Source organism: Schistocerca cancellata, chromosome 2, assembly GCF_023864275.1.
Source record: "Schistocerca cancellata isolate TAMUIC-IGC-003103 chromosome 2, iqSchCanc2.1, whole genome shotgun sequence".
Classification (NCBI taxonomy): domain Eukaryota; kingdom Metazoa; phylum Arthropoda; class Insecta; order Orthoptera; family Acrididae; genus Schistocerca; species Schistocerca cancellata.
This window is the reverse complement of record NC_064627.1, coordinates 331,309,746-331,330,135: the sequence shown is the minus strand read 5'-3', so window position 1 is coordinate 331,330,135 and position 20,390 is coordinate 331,309,746. Positions and strand designations below refer to the sequence as shown.

Below are 20,390 nucleotides of genomic sequence, written 5' to 3'. Positions count from 1 at the left end.
GACCTGGCAAAGTTTCAAACCAGCTTCTGAGGCATATTTGATTCATCACTGCTTTTATAGCATCTATGAGTTCCTTCAGGAAGTACACGAAAGATCTGCTTCTTTGCCTTAGTGATGTATCATACAAATGTTACTAGAGGCTTAATGATTTACCATGTAAATGTTGCCGTAACACAAATATTAATCTGCCAGTATAGCACATGCTCTTTCTGCTTTTCTGCTTTATAATATCTTCTCTTTATTTTTATACACCCCCCCCCCCCCAAGAACCATGGACCTTGCCGTTGGTGGGGAGGCTTGCGTACCTCAGCGATACAGATGGCAGTACTGTAGGTGCAGCCACAGTGGAGGGGTATATGTTGAGAGGCCAGACAAACGTGTGGTTCCTGAAGAGGGGCAGCAGCCTTTTCAGTAGTTGCAGGGGCAACAGTCTGGATGATTGACTGATCTGGCCTTGTAACACTAACCAAAACGGCCTTGCTGTGCTGGTACTGCGAACGGCTGAAAGCAACGGGAAACTACAGCCGTAATTTTTCCCGAGGGCATGCAGCTTTACTGTATGGTTAAATGATGATGGCGTCCTCTTGGGTAAAATATTCCGGAGGTAAAATAGTCCCCCATTCGGATCTCCGGGCAGGGACTACTCACGAGGACGTTATTATCAGGAGAAAGAAAACTGGCGTTCTACGGATTGGAGCGTGGAATGTCAGATCCATTACACGAGCAGGTAGGTTAGAAAATTTAAAAAGTGAAATGGATAGGTTAAAGTTGGATATAGTAGGAATTAGTGAAGTTCGCCGGCAGGAGCAACAAGACTTTTGGTCAGGCGAATACAGTGTTATAAATACAAAATCAAATAGGGGTAATGCAGGAGTCGGTTTAATAATGAATAAAAAATAGGAGTGCGGTTAAGCTACTACAAACAGCATAGTGAACGCATTATTGTGGCCAAGATAGACACGAAGCCCACGCCTACTACAGTAGTACAAGTTTATATGCCAACTAGCTCTGCAGATGACGAAGAAATTGACGAAATGTATGATGAAATAAAAGAAATAATTCAGATAGTGAAGGGAGACGAAAATTTAATAGTCATGGGTGACTGGAATTCGGTAGTAGGAAAAGGGAGGGAAGGAAACGTAGTAGGTGAATATGGACTGGGGGTAAGAAATGAAAGAGGAAGCCGACTGGTAGAATTTTCCACAGAGCACAACTTAATCATAGCTAACACTTGAATGAGATTTTCACTCTGCAGCGGAGTGTGCGCTGATATGAAACTTCCTGGGAGATTAAAACTGTATGCCTGACCGAGACTCGAACTCGGGACCTTTGCCTTTCGCAAGTGCTCTACCATATGAGCTACCAACTCACGGCCGGTACTCACAGCTTTACTTCTACCAGTAGAGCACTTGCCCGCGAAAGGCAAAGGCAAAGGCAAAGGTCCCGAGTTCGAGTCTCAGTCGGGCACACAGTTTTAATCTGCCAGGAAGTTTCATAGCTAACACTTGGTTCAAGAATCATAAAAGAAGGTTGTGTACATGGAAGAAGCCTGGATATACTGACAGGTTTCAGATAGATTACATAATGGTAAGAAAGAGATTTAGGAACCAGGTTTTAAATTTTAACACATTTCCAGGGGCAGACGTGGACTCTGACCACAATCTATTGCTTACGAACTGTAGATTAAAACTGAAGAAACTGCAAAAAGGTGGGAATTTAAGGAGATGGGACCTGTATAAACTGACTAAACCAGAGGTTGTACAGAGTTTCAGGGAGAGCATATGGGAACAATTGGCAGGAATGGGGGAAAGAAATACAGTAGAAGAAGAATGGGTAGCTTTCAGAGATGAAGTAGTGAAGGCAGCAGAGGATCAAGTAGGTAAAAATACGAGGACTAGTAGAAATCCTTGGGTAACAGAAGAAATATTGAATTTAATTGATGAAAGGAGAAAATATAAAAACGCAGTAAATGAAGTAGGCAAAAAAAGAACACAAACGTCTCAAAAATGAGATTGACAGGAAGTGCAAAATGGCTAAGCAGGGATGGCTCGAGGACAAATGTGTGGATGGTTGGTTGGTTTGTGGGATTAAAGGGACCAGACTGCTACGGTCATCAGTCCCTTTTTCCAAGTACTAAAAAAACACCCACAGAGAATAAAAACGATTAACAGAATAGAGCACAGTCGACACAGAACAAGAGAAACTGAGACAAAGACCAGACAAAACGAACTAAAATCACATAGAGTGTGACGGTGGTTGGCCGACCATAGAAATAAAAAAAAAGGAAAAGCCAACCACTTAAAACACATTAAAAAAAGCAGTTTAAAACCGGAGGCCAGAATCCACACAAAACAATAAGACAAAACAGAAACACTTAGATTAAATGATAAAAACCCCCTGCCCAAATAAAACGTAAAACTAAGTCAGCCGTAGCAGAGTCATCTGTTAAAAGGGCAGGGAGTGTGTCAGGCAGTGCGAACGACTGCCTGAGCACAGCTAAAAGCGGACACTCCAATTAAATATGGACCACAGATAAAACGGAGCCGCAGCGACATAGAGGTGCGTCCTCACGGCGCAATAAGTGGCCATGCATAAGCCGAGTGTGCCCAATGCGCAGCCGGCAGAGGACAACAGACTCCTTGTGGGAGACCCGCTTGGACGACCGCCACACAGTAGTCGTCGCCTTGATCGGACGGAGTTTGTTGGGTGTGGGCAGATTGCGCCATTCAGCGTCCCAAACCGAAAGAACTTCGCGGCGTAAGACTGCCCGCAAAGCAGTATCCGGGAGGCCAATCTCCAGAGATGATTTACTAGTGGCCTCTTTCGCCAGGCGGTCAACATTCTCATTGCCAGGTATCCCAACATGTCCTGGGGTCCACACGAAGACCACAGAGCGGCCGCAACGCGCAAGAGTATGCAGGGACTCATGGATAGCCATCACCAGACGAGAATGAGGGAAACACTGGTCGAGAGCTCGTAAACTGCTCAGGGAATCGCTACAGATAACGAAGGACTCACCTGAGCAAGAGCGGATATACTCTAGGGCACGAAAGATGGCAACCAGCTCAGCAGTGTAAACGCTGCAGCGATCCGGAAAAAACGTTGTTCGGAATGGTCCCCTAGAGTTAGCGCATACCCGACACGACCAGCAACCATCGAACCGTCAGTGTAAACAATTCCAGAGCCCTGATACGTGGCCAGGATGGAATAAAAGCGGCGGCGGAAGGCCTCTGGAGGGACTGAGTCCTTCGAGCCCCGTGCCAAGTCGAACTGAAGGCAAGGGCGAAGAACACACCACGGGGGTGTACGCAGAGGTGCCCGGAAAGGGGGTAGAACATAGAAAAACCCAAGCCCGGAGAGAAGCTCCTTGACACACGGCGATTGGACAACCCGACCGGGGCCGATAGGGTACATGGCGACCCCACCACAACGGACTGGCTACCGTGCTGGATCTCAGGTGCAAAAATGTCCAAGGTCGTCGTCGCAGTTAAAAGCAACACTGCAGAGGGCAGCGTGGTAATCGCACCCAGGGACATATCCTCGCCCAAGAGATGGAAAACGAGCGGGACACCATTGCAACGACGAAAAAGCCAGCTAAAGGTCTCAATGCACGACGGATACAGTGCACCATGTAAGGCGCCCTTCCCCAATTGGCTCGCTCTTCGGAATAATTTAGAAAGATGGAGGTCAAACCCGAGAGGGGACCATCACATAAGGCCGAAACATGTGAGACTCCTTTTAGTCGCCTCTTACGACAGGCAGGAATACTGCGGGCCTATTCTAACCCCCGAACCCGCAGGGGGGAAATGTGTGTATGTTGAGGCTTATCTCACTAGGAGTAAGATAGATACTTCCTACACGAAAATTAAAGAGACCTTTGCAGAAAAGAGAACCACTTGTATGAATATCAAGTGCTCAGATGGAAACCCACTCCTAAGCAAAGAAGGGAAAGCAGCAAGGTGGAAGGAGTATATAGAGGGTCTATACAAGTGCGATGTACTTGAGAACAATATTATGGAAATGGAGAAGGATGTAGATGAAGATGGAATGGGAGATACGATACTGCATGAAGAATTTGACAGAGCACTGAAAGACATGGGTCGAAACAAGGCCCCGGGAGTAGACAACATTCCATTAGAACTACTGAAGGCCTTGGGAGAGCCAGTTCTGACAAAACTCTACCATCTGGTGAGCAAGATATATGAGACAGGCGAAATACCCTCAGACTTCAAGAAGAATATAGTAATTCCAATCCCAAAGAAAGCAGGTGTTGACAGATGTGAAAATTACCGAACAATCAGTTTAATAAGCCACTGCTGCAAAATACTAACACGAATTCTTTACAGAAGAATGGAAAAACTGGTAGAAGCCGACCTCAGGGAAGATCAGTTTGGATTCCATAGAAATGTTGGAACACGTGAGGCAATACTGACCATACGACTTATCTTAGAAGCTAGATTAAGGAAAGGCAAACCCACGTTTCTAGCATTTGTAGACTTAGAGAAAGCTTTTGACAATGTTGGCGGGAATACTCTCTTTCAAACTCTGAAGGTGGCAGGGGTAAAATACAGGGAAAGAATGGCTATTTACAATTTGTACAGAAACCAGATGGCAGTTATAAGAGTCGAGGGACATTACAGGGAAGCAGTTGTTGGGAAGGGAGTGAGACAGGGTTGTAGCCTCTCCCCAATGTTATTCAATCTGTATATTGAGCACGCATTAAAGGAAACAAAAGAAAAATTTGGAGTAGGTATTAAAATCCATGGCGAAGAAATAAAAACTTTGAGGTTCGCCAGTGACATTGTAATTCTGTCAGAGACAGCAAAGGACTTAGAAGAGCAGTTGAACAGAATTGATAGTGTCTTGAAGGGAGGATATAAGATGAACACCAACAAAAGCAAAACGAGGATAATGTAATGTAGTCGAATTAAATCGGGTGATGCTGAGGGAAATAGATTAGGAAATGAGACACTTAAAGTAAAAAAGGAGTTTTGCTATTTGAGGAGCAAAATAATTGATGATGGTCGAAGTACAGAGGATATAAAATATAGACTGGCAATGGCAAGGAAAGCGTTTCTGAAGAAGAGAAATTTGTTGCCATCGAGTATAGATTTAAGTGTACGGAAGTCGTTTCTCAAAGTATTTGTATGGAGCATAGCCATGTATGGAAGTGAAACGTGGATGATAACTAGTTTGGACAAGAAGAGAATAGAAGCTTTAGAAATGTGGTGCTACAGAAGAATGCTGAAGATTAGATGGGTAGATCATATAACTAATGAGGAGGTAATTAAGATGATTGGGGAGAAGAGAAGTTTGTGGCACAACTTCACTAGAAGAAGGGATTGGTTGGTAGGACATATTCTGAGGCTTCAAGGGATCACCAATTTAGTATTGGAGGGCGTGTGGAGGGTAAAAATCGTAGAGGGAGACCAAGAGATGAATACACTAAACAGATTCAGAATGATGTAGGTTGCAGTAGGTACTGGAAGATGAAGAACCTTGCACAGGATAGAGTAGCATGGAGAGCTGCATCAGACCAGTCTCTGGAGTGAAGACCACAACAACAACAACGTTTTTATATAATATTTGCTTTGTATATTGTAACTCAGAGATCATTTAATGTAAAAATAGTGAAATTAATGCAAAGTTAAAGTATTTATATTATGTTTTCTTATAAATTTACTTGTACTACATCAGAATGAACCATTTGTGTACTGTATGACCACCAGGACCAATAAAACTTTACTCCACTTTACTATAATCTACAGATTGGACGCCACAGGAGGGGGAGTGTCCGCTGCTGTTGACAAAAATATTGTTTCTATCGAGATCAGAACTGAGTCTGATTTTGAAGTTATCTGGAGATGAGTAGCAGGCCTAGGTTAAAATTGTTGGATGTTTCAGCCATCCAAGTCTGCCATAAGTTGTAAAATCATTCAAAGAAAGTCTACAGCCAGTAGAGCGGAAATACTCAGATCATGCAGTACTAGTTGCACACAACTTCAACCCACTGAGTATAGACAGGGACGTCTACAGATCGTGCTCTGGACAAGTATGTGCAGAGTAAATTGATTACGGGCAGAAAAGAGCCACCACAGATTAACAAAAAAATTGAGAAATGCTGAGAAAGTAGAGATTGTAGCACTCTTGATTCAGAAAGGAACACACTGATGTCAACAGGCAAAAGTTAGTAAAATTTGTGTCTATGAGAAGAACAATGTGTGAAGCATACAACTTACGACATCGTACCTTAGCAAAAGGTACTGCTGAGGATCCGAGCAAATTTTGGCCTTACGTAAATTCGTGAGGCAGATCGAAGACTTCTACACAGTTACTTGTGGATCAATAGAGTCTAGCGATAGAAGGTAGCAAAAGAAAAGCTTAACTTTCGTGGTTCGTGTTTAATAAATCATTTACACTGGAGGATCATACACTTCTGGCCATTAAAATTGCTACACCAAGAAGAAATGCAGATGATAAACGGGTATTCATTGAACAAATATATTATACTAGAACTGACATGTGATTACATTTTCACGCAATTTGGGTGCATAGATTCTGAGAAATCAGTACCCAGAACAACAACCTCTGGCCGTAATAACGGCCTTGATATTCCTGGGCATTGAGTCAAACAGAGCTTGGATGGCGTGTACAGGTACAGTTGCCCATGCAGCTTCAACACGATACCACAATTCATCAAGAGTAGTGACTGGCATATTGTGACGAGCCAGTAGCTCGGCCACCAATGACCAGAATTTTTCGATTGGTGAGAGATCTGGAGAATGTGCTGGCCACGGCAGCAGTCGAACATTTTCTGTATTCAGAAAGGCCTGTACGGGACCTGCAACATGCGGTCGTGCATTATCCTGCAAAAATGTAGGGTTTTGCACGGATCGAATGAAGGGTAGAGCCACGGGTCGTACACATCTGAAATGTAACGTCCACTGTTCAAAGTGCCGTCAGTGCGAACAGGAGGTGACCGAGACGTGTAACCAATGGCACCCCATACCATCACGCCGGGTCATACGCCTGTATGGCGATGAAGAATACATGCTTCCAATGAGCGTTCACCGCGATGTCGCCAAACACGGATGCGACCATCATGATGCTGTAAACAGAACCTGGATTCATCCGAAAAAATGACGTTTTGCCATTCGTGCACTCACGTTCGTCGTTGAGTACACCATTGCAGGCGCTCCTGTCTGTGATGCAGCGTCAAGGGTAACTGCAGCCATGGTATCCGAGCTGATGATCCATGCTGCTGAAAACGTCGTCGAACTGTTCGTGCAGATGGTTGTTGTCTTGCAAACGTCTCTATCTGTTGACTCAGGGATCGAGACGTGGCTGCATGATCCGTTACAGCCATGCGGATAAGAAGCCTGTCATCTCGACTGCTAATGATACGAGGCCGTTGGGATCCAGCACGGCGTTCCGTATTACCCTCCTGAACCCACCGATTCCATATTCTGCTAACAGTCACTGGATCTCGACCAACGCGAGCAGCAATGTCGCGATACGATAAACCGCAATCGCGATAGGCTACATCCCGACCTTCATCAATGTCGGAAACGTGATGGTACGCATTTCTCCTCCTTACACGAGGCATCACAACAACATTTCACCAGGCAACGCCGGTCAACTGCTGTTTGTGTATGAGAAATCGGTTGGAAACTTTCCTCATGTCAGCACGTTGTAGATGTCACCACCGTCGCCAGCCTTGTGTGAATGCTCTGAAAAGGTAATCATTTGCATATGACAGCGTCTTCTTCCCGTCGGTTAAATTTCGCGTCTGCGGCACGTCATCTTCGTGGTGTAGCAATTTTAATGGCCAAGAGTGTGCAAACATACCATCAATTCTCTGTCGCAAAGACTCTCGTATGGAGAACGCGGTAATAGGCATATGTGGCGTAGGGATATGACCGAAGAGCTGAAAACAAATAAATCGCCTGTCTGGATGGGATATCAGTTCGGTTTTACAGAATACGCTGTGGCATTGGAGAGCTTGCATGGACTGCGGATCTTCTCGCCCATCGCAAAATCCCAAAAGACCCAAAAACAAGAGCAGGTTATTACCATATATAAGGGCAAAAGAACGGACCCTCATTATTACTGACCAGTATCTTTGCCATCGATTTTTTGCAGGGTTCTTGAACGTATTTCGAGCAACGATATAATAAATTTCTTGAGACATAAAAGCTTCTCTCAAACTTTCAGCAGGGATTTACAAACCATCCCTCATGTGAAACTCAGGTTCCCCTTTCCTCACAAAACATTCTGCAAACTATGGATGAAGGGCACTGGGCAAGAGTCCATGTTTCTAAATTTCCAGAAAGCATTTGACACAATGTCCTGCTACAGATTTTTCATGAAGATATGAGAATATGGAATAGATTCCCAGATACTGAGTGGCTCGAAGATTTCTTGTGAACAGACTCTGCTGCTGTTTGCTGACGATGCTATGGTGTACAAGATGGAATCGCCATTGAGTGACTGTGTGAGGATACAAGATAGCTTAGACTGGTGTAATGAGTGGCCACTTGCGCTAAATGTGGAAAAATGTAAGTTAATGCAGATGGATAGGAAAAACAATCTCGTAACAGCTGTAGTTCGCCAACTCTTCATCAGTAAAGCTATCCATAGTACTACTGTTCCTCACTGTTGATGCACAACTAAAACGTTGGAAAACAAAACCCTGGTCATATTTAATTTGATTAGGGTAAATAAGCAGTAGATAAATAAATAGACGCAACCAAGCAGAACTGAATGCAAACATGGGGGCACCGAGTTAAAAGGGAATTAACGCTGTCGACACCAGCTACTGTGAACAAATGGAAATAAGTCACACAGCACATACCATCCACATTTGCACCGTTTTGCGCCTTTTTATTCGCAATACATGCACAAAGCTAACTGGGGCAAGAAACCAAACGAAATATAATTACTTTGTAACGAGCTGCCAGAGTCTGTGGGTCCCTTGTACCAGAAGGTATTGTTACACGACTGTTGGTCGGAAACAGTACTGTTGTATCTGAAATTATGATTGGTATATTTAACCGACACTGAGGAATGTGATATATAAAAGTACTAGTGATTGTCAGTAACTGACTAATGTCATCTACTCATCCAATCGGACTTGCATGCCTTATTAAATGACAGGACTTTGAAAGCAGATGTGGAATGATGTAGCAGCTCCTGGGTTGCCATGGGAGTGAAGGAGGCCCCAACTCTTGGAGCCGTTTCGCCAAAGGACACAGTGGAAGAGACGCAGGTCAATGGCTTGTAGGTCATCACACACCTTTTTGTAATGCCGCACTGCGATGCCCAGAGTATCATGGACAAACATGGATAGGATCTCCTGTGGCGCCGTCCGACACCTCCCCCCCTCCCCCTCGGCACGACTGCTTTACAACCTATGAGTGGAAGGAGGAGGAACACTTTTTAGCAGAGGGCACTATTGTGCGCAGAAGTAGTGTCGTCGTAACTGCCGTCTGCTTCACGTCTGCTGTGCAGCTAGCTACCTTAATTTAAGTATTAACTGTATTTTTCTTACTTGTCACTTCTTCTTCCGTGTGTATTTGCTTTTAGGAACCTTTAATTGTCGGGTGCTATTAATAGTGTTCCATAGATTTCGTGTTTGTTTTGAATACAGTCAGAGAGAGTCCCTTTAGTCAGCCATAGTGCCAGTAGAGTCAGTGTCGTCGTAACTGCCGTCTGCTTCACGTCTGCTGTGCAGCGAGCTACCATAATTTAAGTATTAACTGTATTTTTCTTACTTGTCACTTCTTCTTCCGTGTGTATTTGCTTTTAGGAACTTTTAATTGTCGGGTGCTATTAATAGTGTTCCATAGATTTCGTGTTTGTTTTGAATACAGTCAGAGAGAGTCCCTTTAGTCAGCCATAGTGCCAGTAGTGTCAGTGACGTCGTAACTGCCGTCTGCTTCACGTCTGCTGTGCAGCGAGCTACCTTAATTTAAGTATTAACTGTATTTTTCTTACTTGTCACTTCTTCTTCTGTGTGTATTTGCTTTTAGGAACCTTTAATTGTCGGGTGCTATTAATAGTGTTCCATAGATTTCGTGTTTGTTTTGAATACAGTCAGAGTCCCTTTAGTCAACCATAGTGCCAGTAGCACTAGTGTTTGTTTTCAATACAGTCCATAGACAGGTAGTGCTATTTTCATTGTTTTCTACAAGAAGTGGCTAGCAACCACAGTTTAGTGAATAAACAGCTGCCTTTAGTAAATTAGCAGTCTAGTTAAAGGTTGATTAACTCTCTTCAGTAAATTGATTCCCTAGGATGGATAGGATGTGTGACTGCTGTGTACGGACGCAGGAGGAGCTGGGCACTGTTCGCGAACAGCTGAGCGTGTTGATGGCCGCGGTCAGCCGTCTTCAGGCTGCTACCTCGGAGTGTAGCGGCAGTGGGGAGTCTGGTGCGTCGCAAGGTACACCCCAGGTGTTACATGCTTCACCCACTCTCCCTGCTGTCGAGACATCTTCGCGGGTACCGGGCGCGGTTGGGCCACCCTCTCCCCAAGGGGAGTGGCGGGTTCAGCGGCGTTCGCGGCGCACGAGGCGGAGGGTCAATGTGGAAGCTGGCCGTGTGGCATCACCCACTCTGCCTGTGAGTGGACATGTGGCTGCTCCTTCAGCAAGGTCCGAGCAGGCACACGGGGGGGAGGGGTTTATTAGTTATTGGGAGCTCCAACGTTAGGCGGGTGATGGAGCCCCTTAGGGAAATAGCGGAAAGGTCGGGGAAGAAGGCCAGTGTTTACTCTGTCTGCTTGCCGGGGGGTCTCATCCGAGATGTGGAGGAGGCCCTACCGGTGGCGATAGAGAGCACTGGGTGCATCCGACTGCAAATTGTTGCTCATGTCGGCAACAATGACTCCTGCCGTCTGGGTTCAGAGGTCATCCTCAGTTCGTACAGGCGTCTGGCGGAATTGGTGAAGGCGGAAAGCCTCGCTCGCGGGGTAGAATCAGAGCTAACTATTTGTAGTATCGTTTCCAGAACCGATCGCGGTCTTCTGGTTTGGAGCCGAGTGGAAGGCTTAAACTACAGGCTCAGACAATTCTGCGGAGATCTGGGGTGCAAATTTCTCGACCTTCGCTATCGGGTGGAGAAATGTAGGGTCCCCCTGAATAGGTCAGGCGTGCACTACACGCCGGAAGCGGCTACATGGGTAGCGGAGTACATGTGGAGTGCACATGGGGGTTTTTTAGGTTCGAGAATCCCCTCCCTAGGCCCGACAAGACGCCTCCTGAGACGCGGCAAGGTAGGAGTAGGCAAAATGCAACAGGGAATAACAATATTAATGTGCTAATAGTAAACTGCAGGAGCGTCTATAGAAAGGTCCCAGAACTGCTCTCATTAATAAACGGTCACAACGCCCATATAGTACTAGGGACAGAAAGTTGGCTGAAACCAGACGTAAACAGTAATGAAATCCTAAACTCAGATTGGAATGTATACCGCAGAGACAGGCTGGACAGTGAAGGGGGAGGCGTGTTTATAGCGATAAGAAGTGCAATAGTATCGAAGGAAATTAACGGAGATCCGAAATGTGAAATGATTTGGGTGAAGGTCACGGTTAAAGCAGGCTCAGACGTGGTAATTGGATGTCTTTATAGGCCCCCTGGTTCAGCAGCTGTTGTGGCTGAGCACCTGAAGGATAGTTTGGAAAATATTTCGAGTAGATTTCCCCACCATGTTATAGTTCTGGGTGGAGATTTTAATTTGCTGGATATAGACTGGGAACTCAAACGTTCATAACGGGTGGCAGGGACAAAGAATCCAGTGAAATTTTTTTAAGTGCCTTATCTGAAAACTACCTTGAGCAGTTAAACAGAGAACCGACTCGTGGCGATAACATATTAGACCTTCTGGTGACAAACAGACCCGAACTATTTGAAAAAGTTAACGCAGAACAGGGAATCAGCGATCATAAAGCAGTTACGGCATTGATGATTTTAGCCGTAAATAGGAATATTAAAAAGGGTAGGAAGATTTTTCTGTTTAGAAAAAGTGACAAAAAGCAGATTTCAGAGTACCTGTTGGCTCAACACAAAAGTTTTGTCTCAAGTACAGATAGTGTTGAGGATCGGTGGACGAAGTTCAAAACCGTCGTACATCATGCGTTAGATGAGTATGTGCCAAGCAAGATCGTAAGAGATGGAAAAGAGCCACCGTGGTACAACAACTGAGTTAGGAAACTGCTGCGGAACCAAAGGGAACTTCACAGCAAACATAAACATAGCCAAAGCCTTGCAGACAAACAAAAATTACGTGAAGCAAAATGTAGTGTGAGGAGGGCTATGCGAGAGGCGTTCAATGAATTCGAAAGTGAAGTTCTATGTACTGACTTGGCAGAAAATCCTAAGAAATTTTGGTCTTATGTCAAAGCGGTAGGTGGATCAAAACAAAATGTCCAGACACTCTGTGACCAAAATGGTACTGAAACAGAGGATGACAGACTAAAGGCCGAAATACTAAATGTCTTTTTCCAAAGTTGTTTCACAGAGGAAGATTGCACTGTAGTTCCTTCTCTAGATTGTTGCACAGATGACAAAATGGTAGATATCGAAATAGACGACAGAGGGATAGAGAAACAATTAAAATCGCTCAAAAGAGGAAAGGCCTCTGGACCTGATGGGATACCAGTTCAATTTTACACAGAGTACGCGAATGAACTTGCCCCCCTTCTTGCAGCGGTGTACCGTAGGTCTCTAGAAGAGCGTAGCGTTCCAAAGGATTGGAAAAAGGCACAGGTCATCCCCATTTTCAAGAAGGGACGTCGAACAGATGTGCGGAACTATAGACCTATATCTCTAACGTCGATCAGTTGTAGAATTTTGGAACACGTATTGTGTTCGAGTATAATGACTTTTCTGGAGACTAGAAATCTACTCTGTAGGAATCAGCATGGGTTTCGAAAAAGACGGTCATGTGAAACCCAGCTCGCGCTATTCGTCCATGAGACTCAGAGGGCCACAGATACGGGTTCCCAGGTAGATGCCGTGTTTCTTGACTTCCGCAAGGCGTTCGATACAGTTCCCCACAGTCGTTTAATGAACAAAGTAAGAGCATATGGACTATCAGACCAATTGTGTGATTGGATTGAGGAGTTCCTAGATAACAGGACGCAACATGTCATTCTCAATGGAGAGAAGTCTTCCAAAGTAAGAGTGATTTCAGGTGTGCCGCAGGGGAGTGTCATAGGACCGTTGCTATTCACAATATACACAAATGACCTTGTGGATGACATCGGAAGTTCACTGAGGCTTTTTGCTGATGATGCTGTGGTGTATCGAGAGGTTGTGACAATGGAAAATTGTACTGAAATGCAGGAGGATCTGCAGCGAATTGATGCATGGTGCAGGGAATGGCAATTCAATCTCAATGTAGACAAGTGTAATGTGCTGCGAATACACAGAAAGATAGATCCTTTATCATTTAGCTACAAAATAGCAGGTCAGCAACTGGAAGCAGTTAATACCATAAATTATCTGGGAGTACGCATTAGGAGTGATTTAAAATGGAATGATCATATAATGTTGATCGTCAGTAAAGCAGATGCCAGACTGAGATTCATTGGAAGAATCCTAAGGAAATGCAATCCGAAAACAAAGGAAGTAGGTTACAGTATGCTTGTTCGCCCACTGCTTGAATACTACTCAGCAGTGTGGGATCCATACCAGATAGGGTTGATAGAAGATATAGAGAAGATCCAACGAAGAGCAGCGTGCTTCGTTACAGGATCATTTATTAATCGCGAAAGCGTTACGGAGATGATAGATAAACTCCAGTGGAAGACTCTGTAGGAGAGATGCTCAGTAGCTCTGTACGGGCTTTTGTCAAAGTTTCGAGAACATACCTTCACCGAAGAGTCAAGCAGTATATTGCTCCCTCCTACGTATATCTCGCAAAGAGACCATGAGGATAAAATCAGAGAGATTAGAGCCCACACAGAGGCATACCGACAATCCTTCTTTCCACGAACAATACGAGACTGGAATAGAATGGAGAACTGATAGAGGTACTCAAGGTACTCTCCGCCACACACCGTCAGGTGGCTTGCGGAGTATGGATGTAGATGTAGATGTAGATGTAAATGTAGACAGCTGAGGTAGTCTCCGAAAAACACTGGAAATCACAGATAAACATTTTGAGAATGGGCTGGGTACCTGCAGTGTTGAGAATCAAATGTTTACACAGGCCTAAGACTCGCAGGGCTTGTCTAACATAAATAAAGAAGAGGTTGGGTGCAGAAACTCGACTGTGCCAGTGAGATTCAGGCTCATTTTTCACAAAGATAGATGAAAGAGGAGGAGGAGGAGGAGGAAGAGGAGGAGGAGGAGATTGGTATTTAACAACCCATTGACAATTAGGTCATTAGAGACAGAACACAAGCTTTGGTTATGGAAGGATGAGAGAGGAAATCAGTTATGCCTTTTCAAAGGAACTATGCCAGCGTCTGCCTGAAGCAATTAAGGAAAATCACAGTAACCTAAATCAGCATGGCTAGATGGAGATTTGAACTGTCATTCTCCTGAAAGAGAGAGAGAGTTGGAGAGGGAATGAAATGACTTCTTTCTGTAGTAAATGGTAGAATTCACATTATTGGTTAACTGAGTAGAGGATAACCCAGTCAAGAGACTGGCATGTTCTAAGGAACATTTTTATTGGTCAGCGACTGGAAAATCCAAAGCTCAGCCTATGTGAATACAGCAAGAGACAAGAAATGCAGCAATGTTAGGTTTCCTTTTAGTAAATATTTGATCAGTATTTACTTGATCATCATCTTCGATAGTCTTCAGCTTCGAAAGACTCTGCCACCAAACTTCTTCATTGACAGCTGCTGCCACCACAGCTGATGTATCAATGAACTTATAGAAATGATTGGTGCCACCAATGACTGATTCTGCAGCCACTTCATCCATCACCTAACCTAAAATTTTCTATCGGGAGATTGAGCCGCAATCACAAGATTATGCCTAGGAATACTAAAGTCATTTTGTAGCATTCCGATTACTTCAAGCTTTAGTCTGAAGACTTGGTACAGTGAATTCGCTGTTTTCGACAGGCCAGCTCACATTGCCCTCACAGCACCATCACGTCATGGCACCTTCACGTCAGGGAGCATTCACACTGTCCATCACATCAAGTCAATTAAAATCATGTGATCTCAACTCGCATCGATGTTCTCAGCCGTTTTTTCATGAGAATTGTGGTCTTTGCAAAATAATTCATAGTCTACATAAACAATAGGACAGCATACATGCATAGATACTGGAGTCCACATTTGTATGAAAATGTCACTTATCAGACTCGAATGGTTTGCAGGTTGTAGGGATAGCTTGTATGTCAGAGGAAGAAGACAGAAGTGAGAAACAACACAAAAAAGGAGTATGAGTCCAAAAAATGTCATTATGTGCTACTGTGCAGAATGGAATCTGCATTTTGTAAATATTTTAGAAAGCTGAAGCTCCAATTTCTTCGTTTCTTATACCAAATTGCACCCAGAACTACAAAAACAAACGTGGATCTTAGGAATTGCCATCACACTGTATGAAAAATTTGCTTGCCTAAGGTTAAGTTTCGTTGCCAATCCAGTGCAGATTTTTATACAATAGTCATATCTCCCTCATATCCAGAGAGCTGCTTGACACCAAATACGCTTGCCACAAACACATATACCACTTAAACAAATAACGCTAATAAATTACTTGATGTATACATCTAAAAAAAATTGTAACTGTTGCTGTTTCTGAATGTTTCAGCCCAGTTCTTAATTAAACAGTACAAATTCCTGAAAAGATACAAATAAATTCTACTTAATAATCTTTTTTATTCTGACCACAGCACTTTTTTTCTCTTCAAGTTGCAGCCATATTCCGGTCCATTTCACTATAAAACTTCAAATACGATATCTGTAGATATAAAAACTCATTTTATGAGTTTACTAGAGGGCAGGTAATTTAGGATGTTCATGTCACACAATTTGAGACTGCAGTCTCACTGCTTCAATTAACCTTTCATCATTCATTATGAAATCATAAATTTAAATGAAAGAAATAACCAAATGAAAAAATTTACTACAAATTAAAAAATAACAAATAACAAAGATTGAGAATAGCAACTGATATGAAGCATGAAAAGCGAGATGAAATGAAGTATGGATATCAGTGTATGGCTGTTTATGCAGAGGAAATGAGCTTGGAGATCATGTGATCAAAAATATATGGTGATGTCAAGGATCAAAACTTTCGTTCCAAGAAACCTTGACAGCGCCATCCTGGGCTGCGCTGTGGCAGCTAGTGTGGTCGCCCTCATTTGAAATGCATCACAGAATGTTTTGAAAGGACATGATATGACATGATGCCTAGCCATGAAGCTAGTTTACACTATCCGTCATGGCACTGTCACGTCATGGCACCATCACATCAGGATGAGTTTACACTGTCCATCGTGTCAAGTCAGTTTAAGTCATGTGATCTCAACTTGCATAGCTGTCCTCAAACGTATTTTGGCGGGAACTGTGGTCTCCACAAGGTGATTTTGAACTGTTTTTATGCACAAAATGCACTTACACAACACGGCACCATATATACATGTATGCTGGCGTCCACATTTGTACAAAAATTAAATTTATGGTATTTGAAGTGGTTTGCAGGTCCCAAGGATAGTTTGTATACTGCAGAAGGAAGACAGAATTGCGAAACAATGCAATAAAAGGTGTGGGTCAGAAAGATGCCATTACATGGTACAGAAGCGGAATTTCATGCACTTCACAAGACACTTGAGGAAGAGGCAACTGCATTTTACAAGTGTTTGAGAAAGTTGAAACTCCAATTCTTTCATTTGTTATGTCAAATTGCACCCAGAGTTACTAAAAGGAACACTGTTTCAAGCTGCTATTACACTCCATGAAAAACTGCTTTGTTTAAAATAAAATTTAGTTGCAAATTAGTTTAAGATTATGTTTTGTGCCATGCCATATCTCCCTCACTGTCTTTCCCTTAAATATTTATAGCATCCTTTCCTTTACATCTTCTATTTGGCTTTTAATAATTCAAGTGCCTTATTTGAACTGGGGTTAGCTAGTGAAACCACACAATTATTGACCACTGCTTTTTGCAAAACTTTTTCACAGACGATCCATTGAGCTGCTCAACAATAAATCAACCTGCTAAAACTATATATATAAAGAAACAACTCTAATACATTACTTGATATACACTTAATAAGTTATTTTTTGCCATTATTACAGTGTCTGGAAGTTTCAGTACATTTTTTCATCACATATTACAAATGTCTGACAACATACAAATAAATTCCAGTTAATAATCTATCTAACTACACAAAGTACTCTCGTCACTCCAGGTTTCAGTCATATTGCAATCCATTTCATAGTTAACTATTAAATATGGTTCTGGTATGTATAAAAATTCGCTTTATAAATACAACACAGAACAATTAATTTAGTACATTCATATTATACAATTCAGACAGCTGCCTTACTGCTTCAATTAATCTTTCATCATTCATTATAAAATTATAATTTTAAACAAAATAAATAATAAACGAAACAATTTACAGCAGATTAAAAAATAATGAATAAGAAGACTTAGAATAACAACTTATTTCCAGAATGAAAAGCGTGATGAAACGGGGAACAGAGAAGAGTATATGGCTGTGTATTGAGAGGAAATGAGCTTGAGGGTCACATGGTCAACAACAAATGATCATATCAGCCATCAAAACGTTCTTCTCAAGAAACTCTGATGGTGCTGTGACAGGACGTGACTGCCACTGTGGATGGCGCCATTTCAAATACATTATGAAATGTTCTGATGGGACATGACTTGATGGTCTGTGTGAACTGGACCTTAATCATTCTTGAGATTACGAAAAATTTTTGTGATTATTTTACTGTTGTATTGTTTGTGTTCCATGAGTACATATATATCGACATCGGTTTGTTGGCCATATTTAACAGCTCCACTGCTGTGGCCGTGTATACACGCCCTGCTACGTTTTTTCCGAGGTGTTGTGGACAGGCGATGCTTGGATTTTCCCACTGCACAATGGACGTCTGAATGCATCCTGAGACTTCGATCTCTCACTCCTGTGGCTGTGTGATTTCCAGTTCTTGGTGAATAAAAAGGTTTCGAGTATTTACAATACAATATGTGCCACATTCCGTGCTATATTTGCAAAAAATCTCGTTTCGATATCTAGAATCATTTTATGAGATATGACGATTTTTATGGCCACATGATTCGCGATGTTTAAAAACTTGAATGTGCGAGTCGCGCGCGACCGTCCTTCGAATATAAAACCTACTAACTCGAGAACGCAATTAAATTTTGTTCTGGTTTTTATGCAATGCATTTTTATCTCTTCAAAATCTCTAAAGTTTCCCGCAGTGTTCTACTAAATTTGATGCAGCACAGTAACTATGGCATATAACGAGGGGAAATTCAGTTCTTTATTAAGCGAAGATATTAGACTGTAAGATTTGCAAAAAATTAATTTTTAACCTAATAATTTTTAAAAGTATTTCAAAGCAGATGGCAAGTGCGAAAGGATGGAACTGGGCCCGTCGCGCCTGACCGTCCATCGGATAACAAACCCAAAAACTCCTGAACGAAATGAGATAGCGTTCTGCTCTCAATTTCAAATAAAATGTCGGTATCTGGTCTGCATTTCATTCACTGCAATTTATGAGCTAAATCAACCATATGTAAAGTTGGCGCAATGCGTTTTTACACCTGTGAGCTCTCTAAAATTTCTTGTAATTCTTTACTGAGTTTGATGCAGCGCAGTAAGCATGATGAATAACGAAAAGAAATTCAGTTCTTTATCGAGAGAAGAGTTGAGGATTACTAAGAATGGGGTACAGCCCGTCGGCTTCAAACACTGGCCCCAGAAGTTACCGCAGATGACGTATTCCACAGATTTAACAGCAAAGACAGATTTTGAAAAACAAAGGAATGCAGGACACAGAAAACAGTTAGTAGACATGTATCATATACATTCATATTTCGAACGTAATGTTATGAATATCGCTTCTTTGAGACCTAGTATCCTATTCTACAGTTCATACTAGTACTAGCGAAGGTGAAAAGACCAACGTACATAATATTTGCATCTCATACTTCAATTGACCTATATAAGTCAACTAATGCTAGCGAAGACGAAAAAATCTATGTATGAAACACTGGCATCCTGTACCTTAGTTGAACTACATGAAGGCGATAAAATGCTACATACATAAAATTTGTATCCCCTATATTGGTCAACCGAAAAATAGGATACTAATGCTTGCGAAGGCGAGAAACAGCGAGGTACAAAGATTTTTATCTCGCACCCCATACCCAAATAGGTCAACTGACGAGCAAGATACTACCTCTGTAGTTCAACTGAGGTACAGGATGCCAATGTTACATATGTCGCTTTTTCCGCCTTTGCTACTCCTAGCGTCCTATTCTATAGTTGACCTACACAGGTCAACTGTCAGTCAGTCAGTCTTTCCCCCTTGGATAGTATTAGTGTCGACTGAAATATATCATAGTTAATACTAGTGCTAACGAAGGCGAAAAAAGTCGACAACTCTAAAATTTACATTCCATACTGCAGTTGACAAACCCTGCTTCAAGTATTCCATATTCATAGAAATGGCTAAATCCATACCTTCAGACGAAAATGAAAAAAGTAAAAATTGTCCTGAATGAAAAGCTATTCTTTCAAAATATCTAAAACTCACTAAGAATGGAAATAAGTACCAACTGAATTGGAACGAACAAATGATTTCAATTAGTGCAAGTTACAAAAATTGTGCACAATGTCTAGCCCTGTCTTTTAGAAACACATTTATTTTTTTCAGTTTACAATGATGACACCTCGACACACGAGATAACGGCTTTATTATCTATGGCTCGAAAATAAAGACATTAATATTTATGAGTAAAATATGACGTCTAGAATGAAATTTTTACTCTACTGTGGAGTGTGCACTGATATGAAAGTTCCTGTGCCGGACCAAGACTCAAACTCGGGAGAGAACTTACCCGCGAAAGGCAAAGGTCCCGAGCTCGAGTCTCGGTCCAGCATACAGTTTTAATCTCCCAGGAAGTTTCAAAATATGACGTCATTGGACAGAGCCGACAGTTGGTATTCTATTCTTCAGTTGACCTGTAAGATGCGCAAAAATCCAATTTTTTCAAATAATGGTCTTCAAAAAATTGGTTGAGAAGTACTTCATATCGGCCGTAAAGCCGTCTCTCAGCAGAGACACCAGCATTTGACTTTCAGTACAGCCATTTCAAAAGCCGCTTCGGCACAGAATACAAAGAGCATATCTATAGCAGCGAATACTCGAAAGATAC

The 20,390-nt window shown here is 42.5% G+C and overlaps 1 protein-coding gene across 1 annotated transcript in view; it reads right to left on the bottom strand.

The window, feature by feature from the left end:
- LOC126153794 (dynein regulatory complex protein 1) overlaps positions 1-20,390 on the bottom strand; it is a 385,975-nt gene that overhangs the window by 364,878 nt on the left and 707 nt on the right. The gene's annotated exons all lie outside the window — the stretch shown is intronic.